At 35.2% G+C, this 22,797-nt stretch overlaps 1 protein-coding gene and 1 non-coding gene across 4 annotated transcripts in view; one reads left to right on the forward strand and one right to left on the reverse strand.

The window, feature by feature from the left end:
- LOC134742282 (kinesin-like protein CG14535) overlaps positions 1-22,797 on the reverse strand; it is a 326,650-nt gene that overhangs the window by 270,364 nt on the left and 33,489 nt on the right. The gene's annotated exons all lie outside the window — the stretch shown is intronic.
- On the forward strand, positions 22,642-22,725 carry Trnal-cag (transfer RNA leucine (anticodon CAG)). The gene has a single exon. It is a non-coding gene; the product is annotated as a tRNA-Leu (tRNA).

Here is a 22,797-nt window from a genome sequence, read left to right on the forward strand (position 1 = left end):
CGAGTTTTTGAAAAAAAAGATGTTTAATACAAATACTACATAGGTATCATATATCCAAACGGACCGTAGGTATCAAAAAGCCACCTGCTAAATGGGTTAAGGCAATAAAATTTGTACCAGATTTTATACTGATGGACTATTTTGTTTGGCCACGCATCCGTAAGCTGAAGAGGTTATGTATTTAAGCTAATGTATGTATGTATGTATATTCTTTATTGTACATAGAAAAACAAATACGAGAAACACAGTTACAAAGAGATTTAAATACAACAAAGGCGAACTTATCCTTATATTGGATCTCTTCCAGTCAACCTTTGAGGATGAGTAGAAAATAAGTATTAAGTAACGGTATACGAGAAAAATTAACGGCGTGTGAACCTAGCCTAAAAGTAATGAAATATAAATTTTGAATACAAATTAAGCTAAATTACTATTTACTTACTCAACTTTCATGAACTCAAAGGAACTTTGTTATATTCGTGTTGCACCTCTATGAGGTTAAAATAAATTAAGTTTATATTTATATTTTTTTGCGTTCCTCTAAATTTGTCCATGATGATGATGTAATCCTGTTATCCCTCATTAGGGACATAGTAAGTAAAGTAATGAAATATAAATTTTGAATACAAATTAAGCTAAATTACTATTTACTTACTCAACTTTCATGAACTCAAAGGAACTTTGTTATATTTGTGTTGCACCTCTATGAGGTTAAAATAAATTAAGTTTATTTAGTGGAGTGCTAAAGTTCTTTGTACCGCACTGAGCCAGTGGAACAGTGCGGTTTAAAAGTTATCCAGGTGCCTTAGCCGACGTTTAATTATTAACATTCATAACCGTTGGTAAGTGAATTTATGAATGTATAGCTCTTGGCTAAATTGTTTAGCCTCAGTTCGAGCGAGATTACAATTACAATTTTCGGTTCAGCTTAGTGTTCGTAGTTTTGTGTGATTGATATCAAGTATTTTTGTTTGCTGTAGGTACTTACCATCTATTAATTACTTGTCATATTTTAGTAATCGCTTATCGTATTGTTATATAAAGGTACCTCTATACAACCGGAGTGTTTAATAAAAAGTAATTTAAGGGGCTACCTGAGGTTTTCATCGATTTTTGACAAGTTTTGAATCGTATCTCCTACTTTTGCACTACATAGAGAATTATAAGACAAGCGGCTATCGGTTCTTCAATCTTTTATCTCCATTTTTGTCTACCGGTATGTGAAAAAAAATGAATACTTATTTATTTATGATTGTTTTAAACATTGTCTAAAAAACACTTTTTACGTATCACGATTGCTGTGAAAGATCTTACTTATACGAAATCTACATATTTGGGTTCGTCTTAGACGTCTCTAAAAATTTGTCTCAGGTTTTAATTTTAAACTAATTAACACAAAAGTTATGGCCAGAAAACCAGTTTTTTGGCCTAAAATTGTTCAACTTTGATGCCAAATATTTCGAAAACAATGAACTTTGAAGTAAATATGGGACACTATATTGCTAAAATCCGTTGCTGTTAATATGATAAGCTACAAAAAGCATTAGAAAACTAAGGGATTCAAATCGAAGGTCATTGGGGCATGGGATCCCCTTAATAAGTATATCTCAAAGAATTTTTGGTTCTTGAATATTTTCCATATATAAAAAGAAAAGGTTTTATTACTGGATTACCTAAAGTAATCTTAAAACTAGTGATTATACTTTTTTTGCGTTCCTCTAAATTTGTCCATGATGATGATGTAATCCTGTTATTCCTCATTAGGGACATAGGGCTCTCAGAAGAATTTTCCATTTGTCGCGATCTTAAGCGGCGACTTCCAGCTCTTCCCAGCTAAGTCCAGTTGAGCCCGCCTCCTTCTCAACTGATCGCCTACATGAGTGTATATTTACATTATATTTTCGCTTTGGTCAACGTTTTAAATAAAACATATGTTTAATATAATAATATATAAAAAAATATATAATAATTATAGTATTCATTTAACTGAATATGACTTTTATTTAATAAACGGAATATAAGCCAACCTGTTAAGGGGCCCACTGAATATCAGTCCGCCGGACGATATCGGCCTGTCAGTTAGAACAAAAATTTGACAGTTCGAACAACTGACAGGCCGATATCTTCCGGCGGACTGATAGTCAGTGGGCCCCTTTAAACGAAAAGTAATAATGTATCGGAATGCCAGCTGCTACGAAAAGTAACGTCACTAATTCCACACATTATTTAAGTTTCGATTGGATTTTTTTTATCAACGATTGCCATTTTAGCTAGGAGCTAGGCCACCAGACCCAGGACACCTAATTTTTCGGATTTTGGTTGCATGGTAAATTACATGAATCGTAGCAAATTCACAGCTATGATTTTTTTACAAAGTGTGTATTGCTATTTCCTCCATAATTACTGTTTTTCCTCAACAGTGGCACCGCACCCTTCGCAGGTAAGACAAATACGCTCATTTCCCGCGGAGAGCGCCCGAACGTCCGCGTCCGGACAAATTGTAAGTACCCGAAGTTCTTATTCCGGATTCTGAGCTCTAATTAAATCGCGCAGCGATTGTGAAACTACTTTGAGACGAATTTTAACTTACATTTTGGTATCAAAATGATGTTGTTGATGTCATTTTATGTATTATGTATTCGCGCAATCGAGGAGACGCACGAGTAAATGTTAAGAAAATGCCATCATTTTGATCGTAAACGAGATTAATCAAACACATCTCTGGAAACAATAACGGATCAATTGGAAACAAATTTCGACATCCGAACTACAAAAAATTATCGCACAAAAGTACTCATTTGTACCGAAAACAAAGGGTGGACTTAAAAACTTTTGATCGGTACTGTATCACCAACCTTCATTTAATCATACAATGTTAAAATTTATTACTCTTCTACGCATACTACGCATATTACACATATTACGCATTAGGTACCTACTTAATGCACATGCAATAGTTTTTCTATCAGGGAACACTTGTGAATATTTTATAAGTAGTGCTAACGATGCTCAATGTACTTATATAAATTATAACGGCTAATGATATCTGTAAAGCTATATTAGTGTAGATGAATAGAGTCCTATTATATTACAAGAAGTAGATCCGTTTAGCAGCTTTACCAGAATGATATTTTTAGACGTTAAGATCCCAGAATAAGGCCGCCGCATGCTCACGAGAAGGCGAAAAGTTTTGCCGCCTCCGTTTTATTTATGGCGGCCCGCGGTGCAAAATCGCTATTTTTTTATTCCACGTTGACTGATTGCCACGAAAACTGATTTAACCTTCAAGAAAAGAGTTATGGCTTTTAATAATTTGGGACTTTCACAAAAGTACCTAACTTGAAACATAATTTACATCATGCATTTGATAAGAATAGAATTATGTTAGTTTGATTAATGGCGTAGGTACTTATGTGTTAGAATGGATTAAATTACGGAAATAATTTTTTTAAGGTACTTTATTTAGGGTTCCGTAGCCAAAGGGTAAAAACGGGACCCTATTACTAAGACTCCGCTGTCCGTCTGTCCGTCTGTCACCAGGCTGTATCTCATGAACCGTGATAGCTAGACAGTTGAAATTTTCACAGATGATGTATTTCTGTTGCCGCTATAACAACAAATTTAATTTTTTTTTTTTGCATGCCTGTTTCTGGTGGAATGTGTGTGACCACGATATATTTTTTATAACATCTCTTGTACCACATTTTTAAGCAAAATAAAGACATTCTATTCTATTCTAAATACTAAAAACAGAATAATATAAACATTTAAATGGGGCTCCCATACAACAAACGTGATTTTTTTGCTGTTTTTTACATAAAGTGTACCTATTTAAGTAGCTACCATAACTTATTAAATTAAGTAAATACGATAGATAGATTTCGTATACTTTCCAAAAGGATCGACTATAACTAGATATGCACACATCATGCACACATGCACAATTGCACAGTCTTGAATAATAAAAATACTGTTTGTCGAAAGTAGGAGTGCGTTCGGAAATCCGATAAAAAGTGTGAATTCTCGTTGATTTTTATTTTTATTTGTACTCTCTCTCTCTCTCTCTCTCTCTCTCCAAAAGTCATGATCAAAGGCACGCTGATAGCGCCTACTACAAGTTATTATACATCATTTCGAAGTTAGTGCAGCTAATATAATTAGAATCGAACTTCACTTACAGGTAAGTTCGTTTAATTCCTAAATATGCACACATCATGCACACATGCACAATTGCACAGTCTTGAATAATAAAAATACTGTTTTTCGAAATAAATTTCAAAATCAATATCCGACAACCACTTTTATTGCCTTTTGATCTGTCTGAGAAGTTACAAACATGAATTGAAATCTAAAACTTGTGCAGTCAATAGTCAATGTTATGCAAAGCGACGATTCGATCCTACAAATATTTCACTTACCTACAGACTTCATATTCACATTTTGTTTTTATAGTAACATAATAATGTGTATAAAGAAAGACAATTTTTCTTTAAGTATGTTCCAATGAAAGAAAGACTTATTTTCGTTTATTAGCAAATCAGAAAAAACCTTTTAGTACGGTACATAACGGAGCGTCTGTGTAACAGACGCCGCCGCCGTAATCTTCCTCGTGTTATCCCGGCATTTTGCCACGGCTCAATTAACGTAGGCACCAGTTTTTACGAAAGCGACTGCCATCTACCTTCCAACCCAGAGGGGGAACTAGGTCTTATTAGGATTAGTCCAGTTTCCTCACGATATTTTCCTTCACCGAAAAGCGACTGGTAAATATCAAATGATATTTCGTACATAAGTTCCGAAAAACTCATTGGTACGAGCCGGGGCTCTTACCGCCAGGCCACCCAGCACTACGACCACCAGCACCAGCACTTCAAAAACATTATAAATATTATAGCTAAGTATTGCTGTTTAAATTTTAGGGCATGGTACTTACGCAACAGGGAACCTAAAAATGTCTCTAGGTACAAGTTTGCAGTCATCTACTAAAAACATGTCTTGAAAACACTACCAGTGTAACTGCCACCTCAAAAGATCAGTACCTATAATAATTGCCCTGAAATAAAGTTTAACCTGTGTAGCTGCTAAAAACGCATGAATCGATTTGAATGCGGTTAGTATTTAGTTTACGTCAATTCCTATACATTTTTTTGTAGCCGCCATAATAAGTTTTTCCATAGGTACACAATAACATGAGTAAATATAACACAATAGTATACCCGCGAAAACAATGTAAGCATGCTCTTCTCAGCTTTACGCCATGGGGATATGAAGCGAGGGAGCTTGGCTTATTAGAAGTAGTTTCTTGAGCTGTAGTATTAGGGTTCATAATAATAATGTAGAAGATTTAACGACTGAAAAACATAGTAATTTTGTTGTCGAAGGTAAACATTGAACACCTGTTAAGTAGGGTGGCAAGCAAGTGTTCCACTAAGTATGTTACAGACCTAAAAATAATAATATCGGATTTTACTTTCCTTTAGTTCTAAGTACATATATAGATGTAGTTAAATATGTATATGTGTTAAACATTCAAGAATTCATTTACGTAGCTGCGGTCTTACCTAGAAATAATTAATTTTGTCAAAAAATCATTTACTGTATTTCTTATTGTCAGCTGTATCTGGAGAAATACAACCACTCTAGCTCAGTGTTTTTTTATCAGTGTTTAACAATACTATCTACAGATTCGTTTTTAACCTTACACATAATATCGCAATGCATGAATGCAACAAGAAAATTCAAAATCTCTTCATACTCAAATTAAATTCGAGCACCTTTAAATTCTAAATCTAAACCAGGAGCTCGACCAAGCCCATCTGTCATTTTGATGTATAGTTTGCGAGGTGTTCTAATATGCCGAGCGTCGTTTCTCTCGCTGCAGAGGCTTGGAGGCCGAGATGAATAGGCTTTGGTAACGCGCCTCTGAATTGTCTGGAAGGTTAAATAAAATAAATGAAATCCTTTTATTACATACTGTGAGGGAGACGTAGATAAGATCTTTAATTGAGTCAGTAAATATGTTATAATATATTCCTCTCCCTTAGAGGTATATATAACATATTGCCTTAATAAGTACGAGTATAAAGCTACGGATAAATTATCGGGAAAACCATTAGCTCCGTCGAGTAATAACATTTTGTGGATAATATTATAAAACAGGCTGTATTAATTTGGTACTTACCTCATTAACCAAAATTTAAAACCTTGTCACCCTACACATCTAGCTGTCACCATCACGATTCTCACAATCCAGTTACTTTACTGACGAGTTGTCACGTTCGTCACGCGTCACATTGTCTCGTGAAATGTTTACCGATTGACCTTTAGCTCTGTAACTGTTTCGATACTTTTCTTTTGTTTATTAGGTTTATTTATTTATTGAATGTTAGGTTAGGTTTTTTATTTGTTAAATTCCTTTTTAGTTATTGAATGCGACAATATAATTGCAATATAAATATAAATGCGACAGTATAAATCCTGAACAAGTTTGAGAACAAATCAAATTATTTTATTTAAAAAAAAAAATTAATAAAATAATTTGATTTGTTCTCAAACTTGTTCATAGATGGCAGCACCAGTCTCTCTAGCTACAACGTAAATCCGTAAGGAGTTCGTTTAGGAGGTGCAAGCGCGCACTGCTTGCCCTTAGAGCTGGTCAAAGACGCCTAGTCTTACTAAGATGGCATATAGTCGAGAAATTCGGACGGGCACCGCCGTGGCGGGGTGGCCTAGGGGTTCATGGCGTTAGCCGCGATAGCTAAAGACGCCGGTTCGAATCCGGCCTTCACCACTGGAGGGCTTCGTCACTTTTTCTTTAATATATGACATCTATTACAGTTTTTAGTATAAATCCTAACAATAAGCTTATAACGGCAGCTCTAGCATATATGCACTATTGCAAATCTACATACACATTGCATATGTAGATTTATACAGCTTAGATTCCTACACCATTAGGTACAAATCTCTTGCCGTCATCGTTAACAAAGTGCAACCTCAAAAGCTTTAGTGACATAAGAAACAAACATATTGTCCATGAAAGGGTCGATGCAAATTCACGGTTTGGACATACACAGACATACTAATTACGAATCCATTTCCAGAATGGGCCGCATATAGAAAAACAAATAACAATATATCATCCCCTAACCGCATTATGCAATGCATCCCCTGTTTACATTTCAGAACCCAAAGTTTGTTAGTATTTACTAATTGACACACAGACACCCCCTGCTAAGAAAATAACCGTAAAATTTACACCCCCGCACCCTTAGACAGAAATAACAGTTTTGCCAAACATCTGTCCGGACCCATATTGGATATATTAGTACAATTGTATACGGTAAACAGAAGTGTGAAGAGATGGGCATTAACGTTAAGTAGTTTTTTTACAAGCTTCTGTTGTCACTTAGCTTTTGTGTATTAATAAAATTGGTGCGATGAACAGAAAGGGCTTGCGTTCAACGATGTTTTTTTATTAGTCCGTGACATTGTAAATCTAATTAGATTTCCCTTATGTTTATTTTAATTTTTATATAATTTAATATTGCAAAGGAAAACATCTACTCCATCACAAAATTGCTAAGTAATATATGGTAGAATTGGTACGTAAGTTTGCAGTTTTCTAAAATAATAAAATTTCGCTTTGTGAAATAAAGTAATAATCTTAAAATCGGGCGTTTTTGCACGGGTACAGTCGCAATCAGTTGTCACATTTAAATGACCATCCGCATTTTATTAGTATAACTACTATTTACTACAATAGGTGCTATTAAGTTTTACGATAAATTTTAGTTTAGCGTTTTGGAAAAATAGACGTCAATAAAGGTCTCGTTTTTTAAATTTTGCCCTTAAAAATCCCATATTCACTCCTAAGTTAGCTAAACTAGTTATTCGTTGAAGTTTCATGTAATAGCAAATTATTTTAAATCATATTATTTAGTTCCACTAGACATCAGGGTCTGTAAGCGTGGGTGTCTTCAATTACCCGTGAACAAGATGCATGTAACTGCGTCGAAATATCGGAAGCTCGAAAACAATACAAAAGGTAATCAACTAATCACGGTCCGTATCCCGGTCGGTATAAGTAAATTTAGAATTAGTTTAACTCCTGCTTTGTAAAAGGAAAAATACCGCATTTAGTCGATGACGTTAAGTAAACCGTTAAGTAATGGGAGTGTCGAAGTCATTTATGGACCAAAATAAATGTTAAAATCTATTGTGAATATGTCGGACGGTGTCAAACACATGGCTCTCCCGTCCCTCCAGCTATCGCTTTCAGGACGACCTTGTAAGGCATCCGTTTATCTTTATATCGCTACCCCGATAGTTCACATTTCACGTCCCAGTAGGGCAATATGATATTTTTGTCTACGCGACTAGTTGGTAACTACTTGAAGTTAAACCAATTCCCTTGTGCCACAAGTATCTTTTCGTAAATTCCCAATACATTTTAGTCAACCTTATATAAAAAAACTGCCTGTGACAAATACCGAAATGATCTTTGCCCCAATAAAAAAGTTTGATACCGAACACTAAAATAACAATTAACCTATGTAAATGTGCAAAAGTCTAAATGAATAGGGTAAATAGTCAATATAACAGTCCCCTTCCTCATAATGGCATACAGATGTCGCTTTCTAATTTTGTTTGCCGATGCCGTTATTATGATAACGATTCGTGCCTTTTTACTTAGTAACATATATATCTATATATGTTTTTATACCACACGGTGGCATACAAGCATACGGCCCGCCTGATAGTAAGAGAGGTGACAGCTGTACTCCATATGGGGCCTGACTTACGATTTATATAGCAGCAGTCTTTGCCCCGGAGTATTTAGTAAATGATTTGTTTTGCTTCGTACAAGTTACTGCGAAATAGCCCGATATTACCCAAACACCACATAATTGACCATTCATAACGACTGAAGACCACGAACTTCTTAATATATTTTTTACAACGTGCACATTATTTCCGAGCTTGTCTTACAACTGTGGGAATGGGAATTTGTTCAAAACAGAGTAAGTACAGAAGTGTAAGTATCATCCTAGCTTCTGATAATATTATTTGATACGGTCCGCAGAAATACCACTGTTATTATCATCGCCAAATATTACGAGAACCGTTCGCTTTTATAGAACGGTTCTACAGTATTATGTTATTCCCTGACTGATAGAAATATCTCTTCACTGCGGATTTCGAGATTCGTTCCCGAATGACATTTTATTTTGTGTGTGATTTCACGGCAAGCATTTTTATTAAATTATTAAATGCAGCAGAAAATATACAACGTTTTCTGTTTTTAACTATTATTATTAAATTAATCTAATGCAAATTAAAAAGGCATAACCGCGGTGTCTATCAAATCTGTGAATTACCAGGCAGCAATGTGTATAAAATGTCCAAGCGAGTGCTGATGCTGAGACTGGCCGTAAGCACCTCATATCACATATAGTGCAATGGCCTCAAAACATTAAAATTGAACACGCAACCTGTATGCTACCATACAACATACAATGTAATGCACTTCATGCAAGTCTTTAGAAAGTTAAAATAAATACCATCATTATCACAAATGTCGTATTTGGTTGCGAACTTGCGAAGATAAGACATTACACTACAACAAAACACCAACCGACCATTTCATGTGTTGGGTTCTCATTGCAAAGAAAATTGGAAAGTTGTTAACAATAGTAACAGACACTTAGCTGTACTTACTCATACTTCTATTTTAATTGTCGCTATGTTTACTTAAATCTAGCTTTCTTAAGTTCGTTTTCAGTGAAATCATGAGAACAAATATGTAAGTAATTAGGTAACTATACAAATGTAATGGCAAATAAAATAGGTGTCAGCTGTTGCTGTTTTTTACAAAATTCTAGCTACTATTTCCTTTTACTGAACATACCTAAGCACACTTGCACCATCCCACTAACCCGGGGTTAACCGGTTAAACCGTTAACCCAGTGTCATTTTGTACTGGTAACCATGGTAACTCCAGGTTCAATTGGTTAACCCCGGGCTAGTGGATGGCCTGGATGGTGCAAGTGGCCCTAAGTAAAGATAATACAAGTATGTGCCAAGGCAGCAGCGGGCCGGTTTTCTTTATGAAAATAATTCAATAGACGTTTAATATTAAATTATGGATCCCTAAAGCCCAGAAGATGTATGTATTCACTTAATTATCGGACGATGATGGAAATTAGTGATAATATCGCAAGCCGCCGCCGCGAGATAAGAGTCTGTTACTGGCACACTTACCCAATCTGAGATACGATACGCCAATACTTAAGCCGCGCTGCGATGAAACGTCATAGATATACTAGACTTTAAAGGCACTTACGCTCTTCTTTCTATATTAGCAATTTAACAGGCGAGTTCATTAATTACCTGCATTCTTTATTGGCTGAGGTTTGATTATCTTACATTAATTTGATTTCTTGGAAACGAATAATATTCGACTCTTTATTATAAACAGACCGCGAATTTACGTTCATCCATCTCCATTCCACAAAGTTTCAGAATAATGCAAGCCATGGAAAGAAGAGTATGTTTCATAATATTATAGATACTATGATAATAATAACTATATGGTGTAACATTTAAAACGTTTTGAACACATATTAATCACATTTTAATTCGCGATAGACCCGATTTTAAATGTGATTAATAACTATGGTGTATATTCATTTACAATACTTCTTTAGCTTAGCAAGTTATTTACTAAAATGGTATTAGGTGAAAGCTAGATAAAACTGAAGAGAGCCAGATAGAATAAATACGGAGATCTTGCTCTAAGACACCAAAACTTTCAAACCTTATAATATGCATTGCAAACACATGCCAGTTATTATACAATACTATGACATGTTTATATATCGATTTTGCCAATAACGAGCATTCACACATTATAATATGTCTTGTCTAAAGAACGTATTGGACATTGGTGTTAAATTATCCTCCCTTATGTGAAATCCAACTTACCGTTACCACTATAATACAAAATTGATTTTCTAAAATCAACCCAATAACTAGTAGGTTAAAGACACATGGTTATATTTGTGGCTGAAAATGTATCGTGGTGAAAAGTGAACAGTTCTGTGGTTGAAACGGTTCTCAATAATTTATTGCTTGGATTTAATACTGGCTATTGTGAGAATGTGGCGAGCTATGGATGTGTGTTTCCACTGTTTTGAAATTATCCGGACATAATCCTACCCATTAATTTAACAATGAACCCAAAGTTAACACATTACTTTTCTATCAATAATTCAATATACAAAATTGATTCTGTATAAATATGAGCCAATCTTAAAGGGGCCCACTGACTATCAGTCCGCCGGACGACATCGGCCTGTCAGTTGTTCGGAACTGTCAAATTTTTGTTCTAACTGACAGGCCGATATCGTCCGGCGGACTGATAGTCAGTGGGCCCCTTTAAGATTGGCCCCATTATATATTTGATTACACTTAAACGGGAGCGAAAGTATCGTGAGGAATTAGGTATGTAGGTGCACTTTTGTGAAATTTTTGCATAATATTGAAGACCGCTCTCTATTTTATTTAAGTATAAATAAATAAACATTATGGGACATCTTACACAGATTAACTTAGCCCCAAACTAAGCAAAGCTATTTAATAGATAAATTAAATATTTATATAGATAAATACATACTTATATACATACTAAACACCCCATGACAAATATTTGTGTTCATCACACAAATAAATGCCCTTACCGGGATTCGAACCCAGGACCATCGGCTTCACAGGCAGGGTCACTACCCACTAGGCCAGAGCCAGACCGGTCGTCAATTTTGGTATTTTTTTTCTGCTGCGCAAGTCAGGGCGCACGATTTGATTTTTTTCTCCACCTTCCAGTCTTTAGTTCTATCCACTTCAGTGTAAAACGTAGTATTTACTCGATACGTGATGAGATGGCATAGCCAGAAATGAAACCTTACCGGTTTACAAAGCTGCTATGCTTGCTCTTAGATTACACAAAAAGTCATCTCACTGCTTCACCTCGCTCACTCATTATGATTCTCCAGCATGGTAGACCGTAGAATTAAATGAGTTGGGGTCCCTTTGTTTGACATAATTATTGAGTCATAATGTGATGATTAATGATTGTCATAATTCTGAAACCGTTAACTTTCAGGATTTTCCTAAGGTTATCCTATAGATAGGTTAGGTTCGGTTTATATTGTGGCAATCCTGAAAAGTTACGCGTTTCTGAGAAAAACCAAATTATGACTAACGAAAATGTGGACCAAATGTTGACTAACATACATTATGACTTAAAACTTTATGGGAAACAATAGACACCCAAATGAGTTATTTTTCTTCTTGGTAATCATTTTTAGGGTCCCGTACCTCAAAAGGAAAAAAACGGAACCCTTATAGGATTACTCGTGCGTCTGTCTGTCTGTCCGTCTGTCACAGCCTATTTTCTCCGAAAGTACTGGACCAATTAAGTTGAAATTTGGTATACATTTGTGACCCAAAGACGGTCATGTAACGTAAACAAATGAACTTTAAACACGGGAGCCACTTCAATAAGAAAATTCAAAAATAAAGTTTTTCAAACAATATCGTGTTACATATCATATCAAAGAGCTCATTATGAGAATCTCAAATATATATTTTTTCTAATTTTAAGATAAACAGTTTAGAAGTTATTCAAGAAAATAGGCAAAAAATGACCGCCCCCCCCCCCCCCCCCCCCCCCTTTTATCTCCGAAACTGTTAAGTTAACAAATTTGAAAAAAATATACTAAATAGATCTTTACCTATAAATCACAGGAAAACCTATTAGAAATGTGCAGTCAAGCGTGAGTCGGACTGAATTACTTAGTTTTTGATCTGACCCCTACGGGTTTTTTACAGACATTTCACATAAAAAATACATTGTTTAAATTGTGTAATGTACGGAACCCTTGGAACGCGAGTCCGACTCGCACTTGGCTGGTTTTTTTTCTTCTGTATTACTGCGAACATTCCGAATCTATAGAGAGGGATAGCCACCTACTACAGTTCTCGGTCAAATCTCGCGGCTTCGAACATATTATAAACCTTTTAATTTCGAGAAAATTTAACGCCTCCTGGCGTAATTAAATGTTATTAGTCTACGCAAAACTTGAAAACCGACATGACAAAGTAGTAAAATGCGAACGCGTCCAGCCTCCGTCGCAGATGCGATCCGCAATCAGTCGTAAGACGTATGATCGATGAAGCCACGAGTCACAGTGAGTGCATCAGTGCCTCCAGTAACAAGCAAACCTTAAATATATACCGAATCCTTATGAATCGGTTGAGATCAAAATGAATAAGGAATAAATATTAAACCAATTAATGTTCTAATTCAATTAATTGATAGATTAAATAAGTTAGTTGCTGGGTCAAAAATTCTGAAAACTTTAGGTCAATCAAATTTTAAATGGGCAAAAAAATATCAATCAACAACTCAAAGAAACGAAAAGAAAGTCGTGTTCCAGATCATTGTTTTAGATTGCGTTACATTAGCGAGGTTTGGGTTCAATTGTGTTTATTAAGGCCCCTGCCTTAAAGGGCCCACTGACTATCAGTTCGCCGGACGATATCAGCCTGTCAGTTAGAACAAAAAGTTGACAGTTCCGAACAACTGACAGGCTGATATCGTCCGGCGGACTGGTAATTAGTGGGCCCCTTTAGGCCGGAATTCCCTATATTTACTCTCTCTCTCTCTCTCTGGTGCTCACTAAACGACATGTTATTAAGTATAATTTTAATACAAGGTATTTAAATAGTGCTAAGTGGCGCCATTTATAACCATTTATTGTAACATTTTTTTGTGGATTGACAGTCTTTATACTTTACTGGTCTCCCAAGTCACGTACATAAATATACCTATCTATCTATCTACTTTGAATCGAGCGGGTGTTCGGCACTCGATTTGTTAACCATTCTAATAACTTATGGTTATTAAAACTGTAATTGTCGCGAATATACGTTGTTTTGTTATTGAAATTTAATTTTTCAAATCATATAGGCACTTTTCTCTACATTTGCCGATCCGGGATGACTCGGAAGTCCGGCTCGCTCTTGACCGTTTTTCAACCAAGCTTACAATACAATACAATGCTCTTTATTGCACACCTCACATAGTTTACAGTAAATGTACCTACAGTAATATAAACAAAGACAATTGGATAGAGTTAACAACAGGCGGTCTTATCGCTTAAGTGCGATCTCTTCCAGACAACCTTTGACCTTTGCCCTTAGTCCAACGCTGTATTATATCAGGAACTCAAAACAGTGGCAAAGAAGAACGGGGTGGCGGTTACTGCACCGACAAGAGCCAGGCTTTTAAGAGTTATGATGATGATAATGTTTTTAATAAATAAACCTATTAATAAATAAGAGGGTTTTATTTTAATTTCGTATTCTTAAAAGTATTTGAAAGTTTTAAATATTATAGCTTTATAGTTCGCGCCATCTATCGACGTACGTAAGAATGAAAATGCCAGCGACCACGGACTGTCGCTAGGAGGCTCCAAGTGCGCAAGTTGCATCAGAGTTTGCAGAGCTTTACGGTAGACGGCGCTAGTAGCCAGTGTTTAAACAATGCGAATTAAGCATCATTTTTAGTGTTCCGTACAAAACTTTGATATCGGGACACTTATGGGATCAATTCGGTCTTGCAAAACCTCTTCTCTCTCTTCATAATCGTCTTGCAAAAGCTCTTTTTTTTTCCGTTAGATGGCGCTACTTATATATTATGTCGTTTCTCAACATACCTAATATTAGTACAGCCAATGTAACGGAAATATTTTTTTGTTTTACCTTTATTTTATTTTATTCCCTATCATATTAAAATTGACATTCCATTTCTAGGATCACTTTTCCTAAGTTTACCTTCTAAAACTAGGTAGGTGTAGGGTTGGAGCCGGCATAGTTTTTATCGCGTATATATATATATATATATATATATATATATATATATATATCTATACTTGAAAAATAATTATAGTGTATAACTAGCCTTATGAACCGATTTTGCATGTACAACCAGCGTTAAAGTTTGTAGTCTATGATTGTTCATTATTTTAGTATGTGGGTATTTTTGCACTTTGTAATTTTTCCTCAGTCACCCGTTGACCACGAACGCTGTAAAGAGTTCGAAACGTCGGGATGTATTATAAATTCAATATACGCGATATAATCCGTTTTCATAGTTTTATTTTATGAGTAACTATCGCGGTAACCGAAGACAATATTCTAAAACTTAGTTAAATTTGTTAAAGGACGGAGAGAGGAGGAGAAAGATAGAGAGAGAGGAGAGCATTTCGCCCAACTGACTTGTGTTTTTGCTTTTTTCAGTAAACCGAAACGGTCAAACAGTCTGTTTCCATCGGATTTATTACGTAACCGCGAAGGAATGCGTTTTCCCCACATCACTGAAAGTAGTTGCAGTGTTTCCCTTTTCACCCCAACACGAGATGTAAAGCCATCAGTTGGGTTCATATCATTAAGGCCAAACTCCGTTTGGTGTGTTCTGCTCATAGAAAATACCTATATTTATGGTTTTTATTGTATTTTATGTATCTATCGAGCTGATTTATTTAAACTTTATTGCACAAATATGTACAATAATGCCAAAAGTCATTCTCTACCAGTCAACAAGAGGGCCAAACACAATTTGGCTTGACACCGACTTCAAACATATCAGTTACTAGCGCATACAAAAGGGAAAATATTTTATTATGTCCTTATTTTAATAGGTTTTCTCATTCTCTTTTATATTTTAAGGAATATTGAAGACGGTTAACACGAGAGAGAGATTTCAAAAAACCAGCCAAGTGCGAGTCGGACTCGCGCACGAAGAGTTCCGTACCATTACGCAAAAAACGGCAAAAACGTCACGTTTGTTGTATGGGAACCCCACTTAAATATTTATTTTATTCTGTTTTTAGTATTTGTTGTTATAGCGGCAACATCATCTGTGAAAATGATCACGGTTCATGAGATACATCCTGGTGATAGACGGAGATACAGACAGACTGACAGCGGAGTCTTAGTAATAGGGTCCCGTTTTTACCCTTTGGGTACGGAACCCTAAAAAGTAGGGATTAAAATGAAATGAAACTTTCATTTTTCTTTTTTTTTTCTTTTGTTAATAATGATATGGACGTCACACACACACAAATCAAACTACTGATGTTTGTTGTGTTTGTGTGCGTTGTATCTCTAACATCTAGGTAAATGTGAGCGAAGTTAGTGTTTGTGTCAAATAGACTATAGACGTAACGGAGGGTGCCTGCGCTTGCATAGGTGCAGGCCTAGCAATGTCCCCGGGCAATTAAACATTACGTTGGCACCCGACGAGGGCTCTTAGCGGCACCCTATGCGCCAGGCGCTTCTGCGCGGAATTATCACTGAGCATGCCAAACACCAGTCAAAGGTGCATGGACATGGAATGTTTATAGTCTACTCTACACTGATACTGTCTCTAGCGACATTTTTATAACGCAGGTAGCGTTATGCCTACTGAAACCGGCTTTGAAGTAATAATCTTAAACTTTAGAGTAATGTTCACCTAACTTGTAGGATCCACTACACCAGAAAAGTTAAAGGCAATTGCTCAGAGAAGTTGCCTTCATAATGCACCTTATCTGTCGCTCTTAATTTATTTATTTACTAAGAAAGTCTGTTAGTTCTCATGTTTCGTGAAAGTTTTATGCTAAACATGGAACAGTTGTTTTTGCTTGAGGGCACTCGTTTCAAAAGTTTTCATGAAATACCTTTAGATTCAACTACGTAAAAAATATTTATGACTACACTTTTTCGTCTGCTAGTTTTTTTCTATCTTGGCAAATGTTTTGTAACTAACAAATTTTACTTACGGGTAAGCTTTCATTTGCTTTGGACTCAAAATCAGCAGTCGCAGGAATTATTACTTTGCTCTCTTGTTGCACAAATAACCATCTATGATTTCATTTATTAGTAGTAGCATTCATTCAGTTTTGTACCAATTTTAGCTATTAATGCCAAATACCGACTGCCGCTTAAGAAATAAACATGTACTTAAAATACCCAACCCAACAAATTTTACTACACTTTTTTTTACTGTTGTGTGTTTTTTACTATCCAAATAAAATAAAATTAACAACATGACTCGTACTAATGCTCTTAATTTTTTCCAAAGGGATGACGTCATTTGTACACTAGGATCTACCTAGCTGAAGCCGCATTTACTTATAGTAGTGTTAGTAGCATATACTTAGCGTTTGGAATAGCACCACTAGGTGGTTAATTGCCGCAGGACGAATACGACACGCGTGATGCACTTTGCAGTGCTCTACTACTGTGTGCCCCGCGGTGTAATGCATCTTGCTTATCTAGTGCCACGTGGAAATAAAAGAGTGTGATTCTTTTGCAGTTAAATAATGGAATTTGCCATCGTCATCTGTTGCATAGCAGGTTATTAATGAATTAATAGATTTCTGTGAAAACAAACCAACCACAATTTGTTATCAAATCAGTAAATTAAATACCCACTGATAATCAATAATATAATGATAAGTTAAACCGATGACGGGTAGACATACTTGTAAGATGGGAACAAATGGATTATTTTAATTAAGTACGAGTAAGTAACATTTTTATGCAATGGCATTGACAGTAAAAACTGAATTAGCCTGCACTCAAGTCTTTATAAGAACCTAATAGTTATCTACCTAGATAAGCAGTAAGACCAGTTCCTTCGTCTTCATCCAATTGCGGCAAGGGAATTTAACTGCGAATTAAACAATAATACCTACTAGAAAACCAACCACCTCACCAATAATCTAAGTTAAGGGGATTGAGCCTCCAAACCTCCAAATACAAACATTTTAACTATGTTCGAATGTTGTAGCAAAAAGAGGTCGTTATTAAAACGATTAAACTAGTATTCATTCATGGAAACAGCTTGAATCAAGTTGTGCAGTCTCCATAACACAGACACAATTGATCTGACATCCATTTCCCGAGTGACCTGAATCGCCTGGCACCTATCATTGGTCTATACCATTACCGACACCTATTGTCTTAAAGTAGTTATAATATTTGGCTTAACATGTCTATTGTTAAAGTTCGCAGTAAATTTTACCAACCAAGACTGGAGTTGGTCCTCATCTCATGATCTTAAATTTGATTTTATAATATTTGAGTTGCAAATATAAAGTACAGTTACATTTTACTTAAAAGTCGTATTGAACATATTTTTTTTACAAGTATACATACTTATAATGTTTAATTTGACGAAACAAGAACGGATCATGGAAATAGGCGTAAGTTTGGTTATAGTTTCTAAACCAGGGAACAGTACCAGGGAACAGTCCAACAAACAGTATCCAGTCTGTTGGATAAAGCCCGCTCTTTCTAGCACTACTTGCCTTGATAAGGAGTTCTCGAGAAGAGCGAACACCGTAATGGACGATATTTAATTTATTTCAAAATAATTTTGACGGCCATTTTTGCTAAAAGCTTTTGGTCCTGGGATCGATTAATTAATTAATCGAGTAAGGGCATTAATTGTTAATGTGTATTGTGTGTAAGCCCGGACGGGACGTTGCGGGGTTAGCTTGAGTTTCGTAACTGAAATTATTAAATTATTACTAAAGGGGCCTACTGACTATCAGTCCGCCGGACGATATCGGCCGGTGGACTGATAGTCAGTGAGCCCCTTGAAACTGAATCATCTATCTTTCTTACATAATTTATCGTGTTTTTTTTTAGATTTTATCAAAACATTTAGTTTTTTTAAATATTAACTTAAAAAAGGAATAAAGCTGATGGTAAATAAACAAGTAAGTTCTGAGTTTACTACTCTACCTACTTCTAGTTCTAGTTTTGTTTTAGTTTATAGGTAAATGAAGGATTGTAAAAGTTTGGTTTTACTAGCGTACTCAAAAACTTTGGTAGATCTAGGTATAGTTTTCAAAAGGTATTTCAAAGCGAAACGACGAAACTGCGTTTTTCGCGCTGAATGTTAAGAGGATAGGCCAAGGCCGCTTCTCCATACAAACGTAGTCCCCATTTTCCTCTCTGGATATTGACAGTATGGAAAATGTTTTAACATATTTTTATGTATATAATTAACCATAGCAATGTCCCTTTTTTAGATTTTTTTATTTTTGTAAAAATTAGGAGCGAAAAACAGATTTCATACAATTTTTTAAATGCTCCTAACTTTTATGATAATTGAGATTCGAAAAAATCAAACATAGGGCATAGCTATGGTTGACAAACAGTGTCAAAATATTTTTAATAATGTTAATATCTGGATATTAACTTTATTAAAAATATATCTCTCTGGAGAGGAAAATGAGGACTACGTTTGTATGTAGAAGCGGAAGATAATATTTTCAATGATTACTGCTGAATATTTAAACACTCAACTTTAATAATAACAGGACAATATGCACATACACTTCGGCGAAAATTTATAATCCAATTCACACTTATTTTCAGGGTAAATTGAGCGCGTTTAATATACTGTTACGATTATCTCTAGCAATAAAAACTGTGTTTTACGATCTGTTTGTTTTAACAACATTACAACTAGCGCAGCATAACAATATTAATACATCTAGTGCAGTAAATAACCTAGTATTAAGTATTCATAATTAATATGATTTCTATTTCTAATTAATTCCTTAAATCGGTTAGGTTTTCTTGTTTGTTATTGTTACACCTGTTTTATGAAAATCGACACATGGTAACTTGTAGTTAGCTTAAGAAAAATTATTTTACATAGGGCATTTCAGAAACTGCTAAAGGTGAAGCATTCAGAGCTTTAGTTGTCACTACTTTAGTTCATAAATGTCTATTAGGTGTACCTTAACGTTGAAGGCTATGAAGACGACTACATAATTGATATAATAACACCAGTGTACGAGAATAAGCTATGTACTTATTTTCTGATAAGCTTTTTAAAAACTTAAAACGAGTAAAATTGCGTTCACTGAAAATAAGTCTGCAACGAGTAAACGAGCAACTTTAAACTTTATGACATAAGTGTTAAGATTTAAATTAGAATGTAAATACTATTTCAGTTAACGCATTCTGTGTCTTGATCGTATTGTGTGTTAGAAATGCCAATAAATGCAATACTGCATTTGCACGTGCGTGTACGCATCGGAAAGCGTTAACTGAGCACATGGTAGATCAAAGGAGCGGCCGGACGGGGGAACTGTTTGTGAATGAATTTACTGTTTTGTTAAAATTATGTACGGATGCACGTTTATGAGCTCCGATTTAGGATTCCAGATTTATTTTAAACTTCCCAAGGAAGAGAATACGAGAATTTTAATAAAGAACCAAATATATTATTGTATTAATATATTATCATGAATAGTCGAATATAATACAAATGATATTTATGTATGATGGTATTGTATTTAATTTAACCATTGAATTTTTATTAATTATTACTAACGTATCTAGAACCGGCACAGAGAACCAGTATTTTATGCGCCTAAACGCCGGAGCGTGAAGCTCGCGACCTAAACGCGTAAGCGCCATGAATTTTACAGCGTTTACGACGTTTTGGGCGCGTGGTTCTAGTTGCCATTGCAACAATTTCATTGTTTAGTATGGCTTCTCTATAGTAATAATAAGTCAATGAATTTAACGCATCTAAAATGTATTATATTTATATATTTGTACAAACAATAATAAATTCAAATCACAACGGAACTTAAACAGTATTATATTTATGATAGTATGTAATTATGTAGTGCTGACAAGGCGTGCAAGTGGGTAAGTATTACCTACAATGAATTTATACTAAGAGGATACTTAAGGATCGATGAAAGGAAACGAGTACAAGGAACTTTTGAAAACAACATGTTTTACTAACCTGATTCATATTCCTGCACATTCGCGACATGTTGTTCATATGCGATGACCGAAGCAATTAAATGAATTTTAATTTTCTCTTTACAATACACAAATAACACGAGTATGCAATATTTCAGTGATATCATGATCAAAGAGCATATAATCACTACGTTCTAATCATGATACGTCAATCTTAACATATTACATACGTCAAGAAAAAAAAAAGAAAAAAAATCTATTATACAAATAATCAAAACTTGATCAAAACCTCAACAAAACAAAATGAATAGTTAGTAGAAAAACTTTTTATTTGATTGACAAAAACCAAAAATAAAAGGCCTCAACACAAGTAAATATTGTTGTTGTTATTCTAGTATTGTTCCTCTAAGTAAAAAGCTCAAAAAAGGCCCTTGTTTCAATACGAGTTCGTAGTGTATATACCTATCCTCTTTGGGTAAACTGTAAGTAAACTGACGTCAAATGTCGCAACACGATATTAAAAAAATATAGGTGTAAATGTCAGAAATATGGAGTTAAATAAATTCGATATATAACAGATATAATAATCACTTTGACTAAGTTCGTGCTCGATAACTTTATGAAAATCCCATTGGATTAATGTAGAGACAGCACGCGATGAATGGACAGTGTGGTTTGCTGGGATATTTTTCGTACAAAAAGCAAACAAAAAGTCCAGGAAAGGTCCAGGAGAGGGAAACGAACTTAGATATTTCACTTTACTTGGTTAAACTAAGGTGAGCTCTGAACTTACTTGTATCCTAAGATATCTATCTCTCTTTATACTTACCTATATACTTTATATGAAAGCCCTACGTATGTCTAACGCCGTAATTGTAGTCTGTCTAAGCTAACTAGGCACAGTAGGCACCGACTTTGACAGAACAAAGTACCTCCACACTCTGTCACTGCAAAGTTGTTTTTCAAATTTTCCAAGTGACCAAATCGCATGTTTTATTACCTCATTACTTACTTTATTTTCTGATCCAGTTGATTGTATTATAGGTTTACAATGAATTCCCCAACTTGTTCCAGCACCAAAGCCCGTTAGCATTAAAGGGCTACCGAGGGGGATGATTAGTTAGTAGAAAAACTTGATTATATTGACGATGTAGGAATGAACTTCTCTAAGCTGATAATGATTATCATTCTAGATTCACAAAAGCATATGAAGTGATATGAAGTATATAAAATGGTATGATATGAAGTGGCCTGGCCGCCGGCCGGGTGGTCTAGTGGTCAGGACGAACCGCGTAAGCTGAAGACGCGGGTTATATATTTCAGTTCATATCAACATACTTAACAGGTGAGTTATTTGCAACTTGCGTTAATAACAGACAAGACCACTTACTGACTGATTTATAAATGACGCACCGGATATAAATCGACAAGTACCATAGTTATATTCTTATATTGAAAGATGCGTCCGGATTTAGCGAATATGCCACGAATGCGAAGAAACAAAGCGTAATTTAGTAGTGTTGTACCTAGTGTACCTACGGTTTGATTCTTGTTTCGGCCACATAAATTAAACCTAATTGCCGACTTAATTAATTTAAAAAAAAATTAAAATGTTAACATAGGTACAATTTATGTTTTATAATACAAAGAGATCACAGTCCAGTCAAGTGTGGTTAAAGTCACATGGATAGTGCACCATACTCATTTAATTATGTAATTTTTTAGGGCTTTGGCCTTTGGTATATTTAATCAAGCTTATAGAACGTTTATTGTAATTTCGGCTCCTGTGTCACAGTCAGGATGGCCGAGCGGTCTAAGGCGCTGCGTTCAGGTCGCAGTCCACTTCTGTGGGCGTGGGTTCGAATCCCACTTCTGACAGATTTTTTGTATTTTTTTAAATAACCATAGACTAGTATTTCATAGCCTATGATAACGCAGACAAAAATGTTA

This window comes from Cydia strobilella, chromosome 1, assembly GCF_947568885.1.
Source record: "Cydia strobilella chromosome 1, ilCydStro3.1, whole genome shotgun sequence".
NCBI classification, from domain to species: domain Eukaryota; kingdom Metazoa; phylum Arthropoda; class Insecta; order Lepidoptera; family Tortricidae; genus Cydia; species Cydia strobilella.